This window comes from Cebus imitator, unplaced genomic scaffold, assembly GCF_001604975.1.
Source record: "Cebus imitator isolate Cc_AM_T3 unplaced genomic scaffold, Cebus_imitator-1.0 Scaffold586, whole genome shotgun sequence".
Classification (NCBI taxonomy): Eukaryota; Metazoa; Chordata; class Mammalia; order Primates; family Cebidae; genus Cebus; species Cebus imitator.
In genome coordinates this window covers 1,022,827-1,038,676 of record NW_016107901.1, presented here as the reverse complement: position 1 = coordinate 1,038,676, position 15,850 = coordinate 1,022,827, and positions in this window count along the sequence as shown.

Genomic DNA, 15,850 nt, shown 5'->3' with positions numbered 1-15,850 from the left:
TGGTTCACTACTACCAGCACAGCATGGGGGAACCACGCCCATGATTCAATTAACTCCCAGTGGGTCCCTCCCACAACACATGGGAATTATGAGAGCTACAACTGAAGGTGGGATTTGGGTGGGGACACTGTCAAACCACATCAACATCTATACATTTCGGAAGATTACCCTGGGTCATCTGGGTGGAGCCAGCGTAATCACAGGAGTCCTGAAAAGCAGAAGAGGGTGGCAGAAGAGATTGATTCTGTAAGAGGCAGGCTTTGAAGATCCACAAGTCAAAGAATATGAGCAGCCTCCAGAAAGTGGAAGAGGCAAGGAAATAGATTCCCCCTGGGGCTTCCAGAAAGAAACACAAGCCTGCTGGCATTGTGATGTTAGTCCACTGAGACCTGGGTTGGATTTCTACCCTTAAGAACCTTAGCATAGTAAATTTGTGTTGTTTCAAATCACTAAATTTGTGGTAGTTTTTTACAGTAACAATAGGAAACTGATGCAAAGTTGATAGTTTATTTTAATTTCTTATCATTACTGTTGTCCCTTGAACAACACAGGTTTGAACTGCACAGGTCCACTTATATTGCAGATTTTTTTTCAACCAAACGTGGATTGAAAATACAGTATTCTCAAGTTGCAAAACCCAGATATACAGAGGGCTGCCTTTTCCTATAGGGGATATATAAGGGCCAGCTGTAGGACTTGATATGTGTGGATTTTGGCATACGTGGAGATCTTAAAGCCCATCCCAGTGAGGAAGGAGACCTAAGCATCCAAGACCACCTCCCCCTAGAATTCCACATTGCATTTCAGTAGGAGAAGTAAAGGCTGGCAGACCTTAATCACTCTCCTATAGATTGCAGGCATGGTATGGAGGAATCTTTCTGGAAGGCACTGATTTTACTTAAACAGAATCAAGCCCCTACCCCACACCTATTTCATGGGTCAAGACCCTGTCACATGCAATTTATAGAGTTGTAAGCCTTTAAAAGGGCAGGGAGTTTCTTTGTGAGCCTGAGCTTGGCTGTTGGGCAACTATGCTGCCTCGCTCCCAGCCGAATAGATCACCCTTTCCTTCCCAGTGCTGTGTTGGAGAGGTTTGTTTCTCGGCCTTTTTTCCTGCTTTCCCAGAGACTGCTGATGGACAACAGTGCTTCTTTGTGAAGCATGCTGAATCACGGCTCTGCGTCCAAACATTTAGGGGGCTCTGGAGCTGCAGTGGCTCCTGTGCATCCTCTCCTTGCATAGACCAGGGACGCAGTAAAACACTTTCTGAAGTTTAATCATAATAAAAATGACACCCCCTCAGGTGAACAGGTTTTCACACATGGAATATGTACAGTGGAAAGTAAGAAGGCTCTCCCACATGAGTCCCCAGCCCTGGTCCCCCTTTTCAAAAGCAACTGCTCTTGCCATTTTTACATGTAGCCCACCATCCATTTCCTGTTCGTAAACAACAGGTGTCTATTACCTTTTTGGGGGGGTGACAAAATATACATGCCTATGTGTATAAAAGGTAAATAATTTCCACTTAATTATTTATTTGTAATCGACAATAATAATAATCGACATAATAATAATCACAGGCGCAATGTGATGTTTTGTTCTAAGTATATACACATATTTAAGTACACTTTTTTACTTATGTCTGCATTTCTACTTGTATTTCCGATTTATGAAAAATATACCAATCTAATATACATCTATATTAAGTCAAGAAGCATGCAGCATTCAAAGTTGAGTTTTGGTCTAATGCTATGCTAAGGTTATCGTTGTGAATTAAAACTAAGCTCCCACGAACTTAATACAAGTGAGGCAGACCTATTCAAAGGCTATTTACACAAGGAGAGCCCCAGGGCAAAATTACTTCTAGAAAGAGAAGGAGTTGGTCAGAAAGCCTACAAATAAAACCCTAGCAGGTGATGAAGAAAAGCAATTTCAAGTTTGAATAGAATCCCTCACAATAATTCACCCAACCTGACCTACCAGGGACTCCTATCTGACAACTCTCAGTGAGAAGGGGAGATGTAAATTCAAATGTAAATGGCTATTTTCACTCTATGCTATATAAGCCATCAGGGTTCAAGCCAATAGCTCTTTGCTAACCCTCAAATTAAGCATAGCAGAAAGGCAAGAGAAGAGAAAGATTTTCCCAGTTCAACACAGAGCACAGCATGGCTTCAAGTACATTGCAATTTCCAAAAATACAGTGACAATGTTGGCATTTGGGTAAATTTGGACCTACTGAGGCCATGCAGAGGCACCAGAGGCTTTGCACAGCAGCGGCAGAGGTGTGTGATGGTGGAAGCGTCCTGGCAATGGTGAGAGGGCATGAGGAACACAGAACAGGGAAACAGGCAGTGACAGGGTGTGACCCCACAAGGCTAGGTGCGCTGCAAGACAGTGTCCTGGAACAGAACCCTGGATTCTCAGGTGAACAATGGGGCCAGGAAGGAGGATGACAATCGGCCTTTGCATGATGAAGCAATACCGGATGGCCTGCTGATGTTTCTGGGGGACAGGACAGGAAGGGAGGCAAAGCTGAGGGACAGTGGAGCCTTCCTCCAGCACCAGACAGACAAACAGCCAAACCACAGAGATCAACCCTATCAAAATCACCCTGTTTGTACTTGCTTAGCCGAGCTGGCTGGAGAAACATGGTTTACACATAACATTTCTACATTTTTATTTTACTGAATTTTAGTAATAATATCAGATTGCCCAAAACTGCTGATCTGTGACAAATTGTTAGCTTTAAGGACTTCAGTCTCAATCCACCGTCTTCTATTGCCAAAACCATGAAAGAATGAGTTTAAATGTTAAAAGACTTTCCTGTAAAGCAGGGTAGTGTTCCCTCTAAAGCAGAGGAGGTGGAAGAGTTGGCCAACAGCAGACGACTAAGGATGCCAATCAATCATAACAAAGATGAGTTTCTCTCCTTACGGCTTTACCAGTTGCTTTTTACAGACCTTAATGCTTTATATAGTTAGCATTATTAAACTATTTCTTCTATTCTCTGTGGGCAGAAAAAGAAATTACCAGGTTAAATTGCACTATACAACTCTCACTACATTATTAGTCTGTGAGTATTGTACCCTCTGGCATGCAGAGCTTCAAGAACCTTTTATTCTTACATATTAACTATTTTACTGTTGATTTCACACAGAAACATCACATCAATTTTTCTGGATTAGTAGTGTAGGTTAAAAGAATAAATTCAAAGACAAAGGATCCAGGCATGCATTTGGTCTTTTTCTTCCACATTGCCAAATGTTATACTTCTGAAGAAAAACACATGAGGAAAAAGGCCTTTGGTCAAATAAAAATTCAAAGATCCAGAAAAACTAGAATACGGAATTAGATTTTATTTAAAAGTATTATTTCTGCCTTGCCTAATTACGCATATTTAAATTAATCACTTTCTGATTCATTTTTCTCACTATAAAATAAATGTATTTCTTTCTATTTAAAATACGAACCATACAAATTAAAAATGGTAAGGAAAAAACCCCACTGAATTTCTATTGCTCAAAATCAATCATTTCCATTATTTTGGAATATTTCTTTTAAATTTTTTTACACTGTTAAAATAGCTAAACTCTATACTTAGTATATATGCTTATATGCAATTGGTTCTGTTATTTTTAGTTAATATAAACAAGAATTTCTCCATGTTATTATAAATTTCTTGAAAGCACTTTAAATGCAATAATTTTCCCATCAACTAGAATTTACTTAATTAACATTTGTTGAACATCTAATGATTGCCCCCACAATGTATGTCCACAAATAATGATAAAATAGGCATTTTTGTGCATCAAACTTTTCTCTTTATTTTACTTATTTTCTTAGAATTTTTTCTAGGACATAAAATTATGGAATAAAATGATTAAAATATGTTTAAATCTCTTGCCAACTTATTTTCCAGTAAAACTGAAATAAATTTCACTATTACCGGACATGCATATAAAGGCTCTCTTTTGTTTTAATTATTCCTTACCATGGGTTCAGTAATTCAAGGGAAAAAAAATGGCTTGCTAGTTTGATGGATTAAAGACGATTATCACAGTTGATTTAATAACTTGTATGATAACCTGAATTATAAATTGCCAATGAGACAAACATTTCTATAAAATTTCACTACTTAGCTTGGTCCAAGGCAAAGATGAAGGAACTAACCATGTATTTGGAAGGTGCCCTCAAGGGTGAGAGGTGCCGGGAGCCGATGCGCTGGGAATCCCGCTAGGAGGAGCCTCCAAAGGCGCGGCAGAACCCTAAACAAATCTGATTGTTAGAAACAGAAATTCTCCAGCGCAGGAAAGGAAAGCTCCAGAGCAGGAGGGCCGGGGAGAAGCCTGCCCCGCCCCTGAAGGCACACCGGTGTTAGAAAGATTTCTCTCTGCCATGTGTTTATACCCTTTCCACAATTTCTCCTCCTGGAATACTGGGGGGAGAAAACGGATGAAAAATGTGCAGAGCCAGGCTTACTTAACAGTTCGTTTTCACGAATCCGAACGCTGAAAGACAGGAGGTAATATTCCTTAGAAGAGAAGGTAATGTAAACCTGGAGCTCTTCCCCCATCCAGGATGATATCAGGTTAAGATGACAGATAAATATTTTTTGGTATGAATAATCCAAACGATATATCAGGCTTAGGTTCTTTCTGAAAGAAAAATGTTCAATCACTTAAAAGAGAACAGAATACCAACATGAATTACAAGCAAAGTCTGACTATGAGCACTTATTTTCATTTCTGAGGACCCACGTAGGCTCTCCTGATCGGTGTCATTTTTTGCCATAACTAAAATAACAGATTTCAAATACTTCTAGAACTTACCTACCCAGTGCCTCACTTCTTTTAAAATATTTTTAAGACATGAGTTATTACACATTCTGCCTTCCCATTTCCCAATTTTTAAACCTCTAATCGGGCTTAGACATCACACTTTTTAATTTTATAGATTTTTCTTTCAAACAAAAACATTTTATAATCAGTCCTGTGGCTCCGTTTAGGTTGATTCTTTGATATTTTACATTTTGACTGATTTCAAAAGATCTTCAGTCAAAAGATTTCCTCTTTTCTGCTCATAATTTTCTCATTTCTTCATTGCACATTGGCTCATTTTTATGGTTCTGGAGAAACTACTCAAGGGCTTGATGGGAAGGGGCAATTTTGTATTCAGTGCTCCGTTAGCATCTGAAAATACTGTTGTGGTTTTCTCCACAAACAAAAGCTTCCCAGCTCTGGTTTTGCTCACCTTTTCCCTCAGAGACGTGTGGCTGCCTCTCCAATGCCTCTCATTGGTGTTTCTGAGAGTCAAAACACTCTGTTTTCTGTTTCTTTAGGCATCATCTGATGCTTTTTGTATTTTTTACAAGACTTTAAATTTATCTACAATGTTTTCAGGGCACAATGTTCATTGCTTCCATTGCAACTTTAAATTCAAGAGCCGTATTCTTAAACTCTGTGACGACAGCAATCATACCCATCATTTTTGGGTGTTCCTGACAAATCCAGGCCCCGGGCTAGGTGGCATACATCCAGAATCACACAGGCTATCAAGAAATTCGAACCAGGGTTTTGAAACCAATTACCCAGCTCCACAGCCTATGCTGTGACCTCCTCACTCTGGAACAGAGCCTTCAGGTCAGTATTAGCTTCTCTCAGATTGACCTATTTTTAGAAGGTCTTTCTCTCGATCATAGGTCATGATGGTTACTTCTGTGTGTCAACTTGACTGAACTATGGGGTGTTCATGTATATGGTTAAACTTATTTGTTTCTGTGAATGTGTTTCTGGATGGAATTAAAATTTAAATTGGTGAACTGAGTTAAGCACCTTGCCCTCCCCAATGTGGATGGGCCTCATCTAATCCCTTGAGGGCCCATAGAACCGGTGGTGGCGTAAGGGAGAATTTGCTTCTCTGCCTGACGGACTTTGAGCTGGGGAGGACATTTGGTCTCTGCTTTTGAACTCAGATTCAACTAAACCACAGTCTTTCTTGGGTTATCTAGCTTGCTGACTGCAGATAGTAAGACTCCTCAGCCTCTAGAATCATGTAGTAATAAGCCAATTTGAGATAAATCCTACATAGAGGCAGACAGAGAAAGAGGTGCTGTATGTGTAACTACAGATATGGATATGATCAGCTCAAGCTGGAGATACAAATAGTTATAAACACGGATACATTCTATTGGCTCTGCCCCTCTGGACAACCCAGATTCATACAGTGGTAACAGCAACAGTAGATTGGTTTTCGAGAAGCTATAAAACTCCTCAAAATGAAAACCTATTTCTCCATACAAAAGTATTTCTGTGTGTATATGCCGATATACACACACAGAGACGTGCGATGGTAAATGTATTTTTCTGGTTGAACAGCTGTAATTTTAGTATGATTCTCAAAGTGTTCTCTCATTGAATAAATACTAAGAAGCAAAGTTATATATTCTGTTTTCTTTTAAATCTCGTTGAGGACAAGAATTTTGTATTTTCAACATTTTCTCCTTTCAAGGCTATCAAGGACTCTCATTTTTCAAAAAAAAACTTACAGAAAAAATATTTTGAATTTGTTACACTTCAAGTCCTCCTTTTCTTTAATCTGTTGTCAAAAACATAGATTTGTACTTGTCCAGTTAGGGTTTACATGTAGTAGAAATGTAAACGTGTTCTGAGAAGATAATATGAATAGATCCTGTTCGGATTTTCATAGTGATCATGTAGTTTCTTCTCGGTCTGGGTGAGACAAATATAGACAAGTAAATGTGGTCAGGTTAACTTTTCTATTCAGCTGTCTGAAGGGGCTTTGGGGGCATTTTTCTAGAGATTTTCTCTCCATGGCAGCGTGAGTGTGGTACATATAAAGATTCCACACTGGTGTGCTTCATGACACCATTTATACTGGAGGTCCTGGAGCCTGAATCCTGCCAGACACACAGGAGACAGCCAGAGAGGTGGCCTCCTGTTTGGGCCTTCCAGGGACTGCGTTGTGCTCCTCTCCACTTCTCTTTAAGCTTATTATTTTCTTGTAGCAGGGGCTAGCTGCTCAGCTCTCTGACTTCAGTTTGACCCAGAAATACGTTTAACCATATACATGAACACCCCATAGTTCAGTCAAGTTGACACACAGAAGTAACCATCACGACCTATGATCGAGAGAAAGACCTTCTAAAAATAGGTCAATCTGAGAGAAGCTAATACTGACCTGAAGGCTCTGTTCTGGAGTAAGGAGGTCAGAGCATAGGCTGTGGAGTTGGGTAACTGGTTTCAAAACCCTGGTTCGAATTTCTTGATAGCCTGTGTGATTCTGGATGTATGCCACCTAGCCCGGGGCCTGGATTTGGTCAGGAACACCCAAAAATGATGAGTAACAGAAATGTAACAGAAATTCTTTCACTTTCTTGAAATAAGACGCCTATTCCTAATTTCCAACATTGATGAAGATTTTCCGCATGTGAAGGAATCTTGCCAGTCATTTGGATGAGTGAGTGGGAGGGGACAGGCCAGTCACACTTGCCGTCTCACACCTGGCTTGCCTCTTTGTTATCCAGTCATGAATCCCATATCATGCAAACTGCATTTATTCACTACGGATTCCAGTAGCATGGGAAGAAAACTATGCACTTCCTGTCACTGTGAAGGATTATTGGACAGTTCTTTTTTAAGTTCATATTTCTTCCACTGAATTTGACCTCTAAGTAGAAAGACTCTCATAAAACTGGTTTTCTTCACCTTGTGAAGTAGTAGCTGTCTGAGTTAGGATTTGTTCACGTAATGGAATCTTGACTGTCTTTTATGTTATCTTTGGTACACAGGCTGAAGGCTTTATCTTTACCAGTGTCATGATTCTCACAACAAAACAGCTCTAGCTAACATATACTGACAGGTAAATCATTTAGAAACTATTGTACAAAAAGTTTCTTCCAATTGTGATTATCTTTCTTAATAGTAATTCCCAAACTTGTCCATTTCAGTGATTCATGAAATCACTCCCTAATACTAATGACCCATGTACCATCAATATTTTCGAATTTTACGGTGGTTATAAACCTGAAAAAAAGAATGTTCTATTTCCTCTTCTCACCAGGTAAAGAAATAACAGGTCAGGTTTATGCTATCCATAAAACAAGTAAAAACAGAAAACTTCATACAATTGAAATTGATTGTCATTTCAACAGCGGCAACAGCGCCTGAATTCAGGTAGAATGTCTTACAATAGAACTATTTGAGAGGGTTCAGTGAGAACAAGGAAAAAATATGAAACATTTTTCTTATCCACAATTGTTTTACATAATTTTTATTAATGTATCTTTATTATTATCTTATGCAAAACATGAACAGAAACGCATGTTGGACCAAGAGATACAGAGTAAAATTCTTCATCTACTCCTAGTTATCATCTAAGATCAGAGAAGAATTAGAGACACAGTAACCTAAATGTTTATCTAAAGATGATCTTTCTACCTTTAAAACTGTAGATCATGGGCTCAACTAATCCCTGTTTTGAGTTTATTGTTTATCCATTGCTTTTTGAGATTCCATAGGTTTAAAGGCCAATAAGGTTCTCAGCTTCCATGCAAAGTTATTAAAGAAGAGCCCAGGTGATGGAGGCGCAGATAAAGAATTACAACAGAATACAGTCCATGAAATAATGGAAGTATGCAAATGCTACACAGTACTATGCAGAAATGAATAATTTGCTTTCTTCCGGGAAAGTCCCTGTAAGTGATAAGGAGGCAAAGGAGAAGGCGTAGCAGTTGGTGTGATTACGTGACATGACACTGTGCGGATGACTTCAACAACTAGAGAGCTCTTAGAATATATAACTTTGAAGGAAGTGGTCAGGGATGGCAGGCAATATTTAAAGAGAAGGAGTCAAGGCTGTGTCATAAAAGTCACTGCAGAAGATAGAATGTAAATGATGGGAGCCAGCAGTTGGCTTTAAGCAAAGCACTGATTTAGTCATATACGCATTTTATTGTAGTATGGATATTGAATAAAAGGCCACAGAGGTGAAACGGAGGGCACAAGAATCAGGTGAGAGGGCACTGCTCTACGCTAAATGGGAAAAGATCTTCAAGGAGGTAATAACTATGAGAATTCAAGGACAAAATAGATTCAGCAGTGAAATGGCGTTATAAAGACAGGGTTGATATGGAGTGAGGAAGAGAAGCTTCCTCGGACCCTGGCTTGAGAAATTGCGTGAGCCGTCTTGGCATTCATAGACGCTGGCAGTATAGAAAGAGGTTTTAATTTATTGTCAGGGAGACAATAAATTAATTTGGAAATTGCAGTAAGCAATCTGTAGCACAGCCAGGTACAGATGTGTTTTCTTTATTATTTATAAATCTAAATGAATGTGTTTATTTTCTGAAAACTTATGCTTTGAAGAAAATAATAAAGATATATTAAAAGCATCTACGAATCATAACAAGTACTTTTTAATCTGTTTGTGGAAATGTATGACAACATTTTCTACACTATCAAAACACTAATCTAATTTTAACTGCATGAATTTCACTCAACAGACATTTATTATGAACTTCCTATGTAATATGGAGCATGCTAGGGCAGTAGAGAGGCAGGGGTGATTAAGAAATAGTCTTTGCCCCCCAAAGCATGTACTCTTGTGGGGGTGTGAGGATTACAAAAAGTGATTAAGGATTCTACATATTCAGAGCTGCAAAAGAGGTGCTAAGGAATCACAGAGGGTCAGGGCCTGGGAGGTCCCGGGTGAGCTGAGGCTCCCCTCTGGCCAAGCAAAGATGAGGATGCAATTTTCTGAGCATTCAGGCTCTACGTGCTGAAATCAGGAAGTAGGTAATGAAGAAATTTCAAGCTTAGATCCCGAGATTCTTTCAGGAGGAAGCCTGGCATGCCAAGTGGGGTGAGCTATGAGCAGATTTGTTTAGAAAGCCATCCATCTGGGAGGCTTGTTCTCACAACCTGGCATCAAACTCCCCTTACTCTGACACTTAAAGAGTTTACATCTGTGTTCTCAGCCTTCACAGATATTTTAGTAGAAGTTTCAGAAAGGCTGCTTTAAAAATATTATGTTTTGGCCAGGCATGGTGGCTCACACCTGTAATCCCAGCACTTTGGGAGTCTGAGGTGGGCAGATCACCTGAGGTTGGGAGTTTGAGACCAGCCTGACCAACATGGAGAAACCCCATCTCTACTAAAAATACAAAAAATTAGCTGGGCGTGGTGGCGTATGCCTGTAAACCCTGCAACTTGGGAGGCTGAGGCAGGAGAATCACTTGAACCTGGGAGGTGGAGGTTGCAGTGAGCTGAAATCTCACCATTGTACTTTAGCCTGGGCAACAAGAGCAAAGCCCCGTCTCAAAAACAAAACAAAACAAAACAAAAAAACTATGCTTTACACTGAATACATAATTTTGAATTTTAAGACATTCTGCCCCAGAAACATTTTTCTCAACATAAAAAAGTCAATACAGAAAACATAAAAGATTGATGCATATGACTGCATTAATATTAAACATTTTCGTGCTATCAGTTAAAAAGAAAAAAGTGTGGTCAAGTATTTTTTAGAAGCATATTAATACCATTATAAATAGCATATTCTTTCAAATCAATAAGAAAGAACTAAATATCCTTATGACAAAATGTCCCAAAGGACATGACTCATGCTTATATTTCTTGTATAGGGAACCGGATGAATAATAGGGTCACAAACTGAGATGAGGAGCACAGAAGGGGAACAAGGCTTGCAGAAGGAAATGATAAATCCATCTTTGTTCTAGGTCGAAGGTACAAATGTGAAATTCTTCAGCTATATGTGAATTCTTAACTGAAATCCATGAGCTCCCAAAAAGGATGAGAGCTCTGTGAGGATGAGATGAATCAGAGAAATTGTATAAACTTGGAACAATAGAACAGAGACGAAACGCTAGCGTTGAAAGGGCCAGAAAGAGTTTGGGGGCCTTTAAAGAAAGAAGCAGCAGAGACCAGGGCAGTTCAAGGAGAGGCTGAGATTATAAGGTCATGGTCATGAAGACAACAGCCAGATGCTCAGTGGGTAAGGGATGGGCCCTAATTTACAGTGTTAAACTCTCTAAATTATATAAAGAGGCTTATTCTCAGCCAACCATGAGTGACCAAAGCCTGAGGCTTAGTCTCAAGACGTCCTGAGAACATGTGTCCCAAGTGGTTGGGCTACAGCTTGGTTTTATCGGTTTTAGGGAGACATAACACATTAATCAACACAAGAGGATATATGTTGGTTTGCTCCAGAAAGGTGGGACAACTTGAACCAGGAGGCTTCCAGGTCATAGGTGGATTCTAAGATTTTCTGATTGGCAATTGGTTGAAAGAGTTAAGTTATTATCTAAATACCTGGAATCAGTAGGAAGATGTGTTGGGATTAAGATAAGGAGTTTCAGAGACAAAATTCTTATTATATAGATGAAACCTTCAGATAGCAGGCTTCAGAGAGAATCATGGGAAATGTCTCTTACCAGACTTAAGAAGGTACCAGACCCTTAGTCTTTCCTGGACCAGGGAAAGACCTAGAAAGGGAAGAGGCTTCTCTATAGAACGTAGATTTTCCCCACAAGAGACGGCTTTGCAGGGCCATTTCAAAATATAGCAAAGAAATCTATTTTGGGGTAAAACACTTTTATTTCTGTCAGGACCTGCTATCTGTCATGTGATGCTATACTAGAGTCAGGTTGGACTTTGGTCTCTCCTTGCTACAAACAGTCTGTTTTGTCAGTCTTAAGATTTCTGTTGTAACATGAATGCTGGTCAGTTGCGCCTGGATTCCAAAGGGGTGGGGGTATAATGAGGCCTGTCTCACCTCCCTGTCCATCGTGGCCTGAGCTAGTTTTTCAGGGTGACTTTGGGATGCCCTTGGCCAAGGGGAGAAAACCATTCAGTTGGTTGGGGTTGGGGTGGGGGCCATTGAAGCGTGGAAGAATCTGTGTAAGGAAGGCCTGGCATGCCGAAGAGACTTGAAGTTTGGAATTCCTCAATGACCCTCACAGGTTCAATCCCAGTGAGATAACATGATCATGATGCAATGTGAATTAAAAGAAAAAAACCTCAACACAGTGGTGTATGCAAAGTGGGATTTCCAATAGATATAAGGAAATGGCGTGGAGTGATATAGCACGCACTGCTTATGATTACTATACCTGAAATCGAGAGAATTTTGTTCCTTTACATTTTCTCTATTTTAATAAATTTCATGAAACATATAATTTTTTTTTTTTTTTGAGACGGAGTTTCACTCTTGTTGCCCAACCTGAAGTGCAATGGTACAATCTCAGCTCACTCTAACCTCCACCTCCCAGGTTCAAGCGATTCTCTTGCCTCAGCTTCCCAAGTAGCTGGGATTACAGGTGCCCACCACCACACCCAGCTAATTTTTGTATTTTTAGTAGAGACAAGGTTTCGCCATGTTGGCCAGGCTGGTCTTGAACTCCTGACCTCTGGTGATCCACGCACCTCAGCCTCCCAAAGTGCTGGGATTACAGGCATGAGCCACCGAGCCCAGCCCAACATATGAAATATTTTCAAAACTATAAAATACTATACCAAGAGAGGAAAATGAATAGTACCACTCTTCTGAACTAGCAATTACCAGAAAACCTAACCAGCAAAAGAAGACAATAAATGGCCAGGAATCAAGAAAAATAGAAATGTGCATTGCCTACGTTAAAACATTAAACATCTTATTGAAAATAAAAACAGCTTGAATAAGAGAAAATGTAATGAATAATTAAATAATATTGAGTCAAGGAACCAATAAAAGTAATTACGAAACTGGAGTATTTGTGATAACATGATGTCATATCCTAAAAAGAAAAATAATTGGGATACATTAAAGAAGACTGGCAAAACAATGACAATTGTTGCAATTAGGTGAGGGGCACGTAGAATTTCAATTCTCGATTCTCTCCATTTCTATTATGAAATTTCCCTATGTAAAAAGTGAAATTAAAAACAATCCACTAATATGCAAGAAGAAACTAAGACCCTTTCAATCTCTCGGACATTCAAAGTAAGTACATAACTATAAGTAAACATTATTAAAAGTAACAAAATAACTATTCCACGCAAGAACTTGCAGAAACAAAAAATCCTGAGGTGACTGGGAAGAAGTAAATAATAAATGTGAAAGCATAAATAATGAAAAGACAGCAGACCCAAACACCAAGATAGGTCAATAAGTCCAAGAGCTGGCTCTTTACAAAATAGAGAAACCTCTGGAAAATGTCTCAAAATAAAAAGAAAACATTTACAACAATTCAAATATTTTGCACCTAAGAATATCAGACGTTTTCATTTAGTTTCACTGGATATTACCGGCAAAAGGGAAAAAAAACAATAATCTACTAAAACTGAAGTAATCACTTTCATCAAGCGATTATTATCTCCCTTCCTTTCATCTCTCAATAAACATGCAGAACGTATTAATCAGTCTGCTCATAGATTTCATAAAAAGTAGCTCATTATCTGTTCTATTAATAGTTGCCAGGTTTTTTGCATCAAGAATTGGTTGCTTAGAATGATTAATATTTACATATGTTGGTTTCTCCCAGTTGAAACCAGGATTGGAATAATAAATGGGGAGAACGTATATGGAAAAGCTCATGGAGATGATCACTCTTTTGTCAATAGTGTCCAAGAATGTTTCTGGTTCTCCTGCAAGCCGTGCCATTCGGAATCCTTTCAAACATATTTCCCATTAAAACAATTTCCCGGCCGGGCGCGGTGGCTCACGCCTGTAATCCCAGCACTTTGGGAGGCCGAGGCAGGTGGATCACGAGGTCAAGAGATCGAGACCATCCTGGTCAACATGGTGAAACCCCATCTCTACTGAACATACAAAAAAATTAGCTGGGCCTTGTGGTGCGTGCCTATAGTCCCAGCTACTCAGGAGGCTGAGGCAGGAGAATTGCTTGAACCCAGGAGGCGGAGGTTGCAGTGAGCCGAGATCGAGACATTGCACTCCAGCCTGGGTAACAAGACTGAAACTCCGTCTCAAAACAAAACAAAACAAAACAAAACAAAAAAAATTTCCCATCCTGAAAGCCCCTCGCCTCTTCCCTTTAAAACTATCAACCTAATTTTTCTCAAGCTTCATTTAATTGTGTGAACTGATGCAACGAATTCTGCAGTTTACATAAGACCTATTTCTTCTTTCTTTTTATCATGTTATTGATCTGTCTCCCTGAATACTGCTGGAAGCATTATGTAATCATTATTAAGAAAATAGAGTCCAAAATTTTACAGTTATTAAAGGCCCCTGCCCACCATCAAGGATCTGCCTAGACTATTAAATATGTCAGCTTCCTTCCCCACTCCAAAATAACCATAAATCAAAAAACAAAACAAAAAATAACAAGGGGGGACTGCATTCCTTCTGTGGCTTCATCTCTTTAATTAGCATATAAAAAGAAATTACCATTTTAACAGAGATGATTATAATGGTTTTTATCTTACCACTTTACAGAAATTCTTAAAATTGCTTTTTATAGTGATGTGGCTGATGTGTAATGGCATTAAAGAAATGTAGTGGGGAGGTGTTGATTTATTTAATTTTGTTTGTGCGTGACTTCTCTTCATCTGCTGACATGAAAATAAGCAGTCAGTACCACAAGTTGCTAGGGCGGCAGAGTTTGCTATTCTGAAACGGCCCAACTCTTCCTAAGACATTCTTGCTTTTCTCTTCCACTTCTGTGGTATCTGAAACAGATGGAGGGAGAACCCAGAGTCATCCGCAATCCCTAGACTGAAATCCATTAACATCCTCCAGTGTTGCAATTGTGAAGCCATGCATCTGCGGAGGAAAAAAAAAAAAAGAAAGAAAGAAACTTCTATCTGCAAAATGTGAGCCCCTTAAATTATGAGGCCCAGCGAGGCATTGAAATCAAACAGCAGTCACGTCACTCCGCTGGAGCTGAGTCTTACCTCTTGAAGCCACGTGCTATGTGGGCTCCAGACTGACCAAAGAGCCATCAGGTGCAGCACGCTGGACATTGTAACATGTACCCTGTAGTGCAACAACAGAGAGCCGATCACTAATCAACGTCATCTCTGTAAGCCTGTGAGAATTCCTGTCAGTCAGCTCTGCATCAGCCCACCCCTTGTCCCCTTTTGCCTTTAAAAACCTGCTTGCAACTGAGGCTGACATAGCTCATATCCAAGGCACCTTGAGTCTGAGGCTTCCAGGCAGCTGTCCTCACTTTGGCTCAGGTAAACTCTTAATTATCTTTTGTGCCTCAGCCTCTTCCTTTTAGATCAACATATCCATCATGAAATTAAGGGAATCAGAACAATTTCTCATGTGATTGGAACTTGCAAAAGAAGAAATATGCTTAGTTAGATCGAGGCTAGGCTTCCATTGCTTCAGATACAATATGCCCAGGACCAGCTGTGCTTTAGGGATTTTGGAGGCAGGGCTGGAGTGAGAAGATGTGGAAACCTTGTTTGATTGCTGTCTGTGATCTATTTCTTTCTTTTCTCCTCTTTCTGCTCCTGGGGACACAAGAGGTTTGATTCCAGAAGCCTTTCTACGGGATTCTTTGCAGTTATCTGATCACCAACAGAATTGGGCTCTTCCTTTCTCTAGCAAGGTTTCTCAACTTTAGCGCTATGACTTTTCGGGCCAGATGGCCTTTGTATGGGGGCGGTCCTGCGCATTGTAAGATGTTTACCAGTGTTGCTGGCCTCCACCCACTGGAGGCAAGAAGCACCCTCAACGCATTCATAACAATGAAAAAGCATCTCCAGACATTGCCATTATGCCCTAGGGGACAAGATTATCCCTGATTGCAAACTGCTGCTCTGCACTTCATCCACTGTGTGAATCATCTCTCACTTCTCTC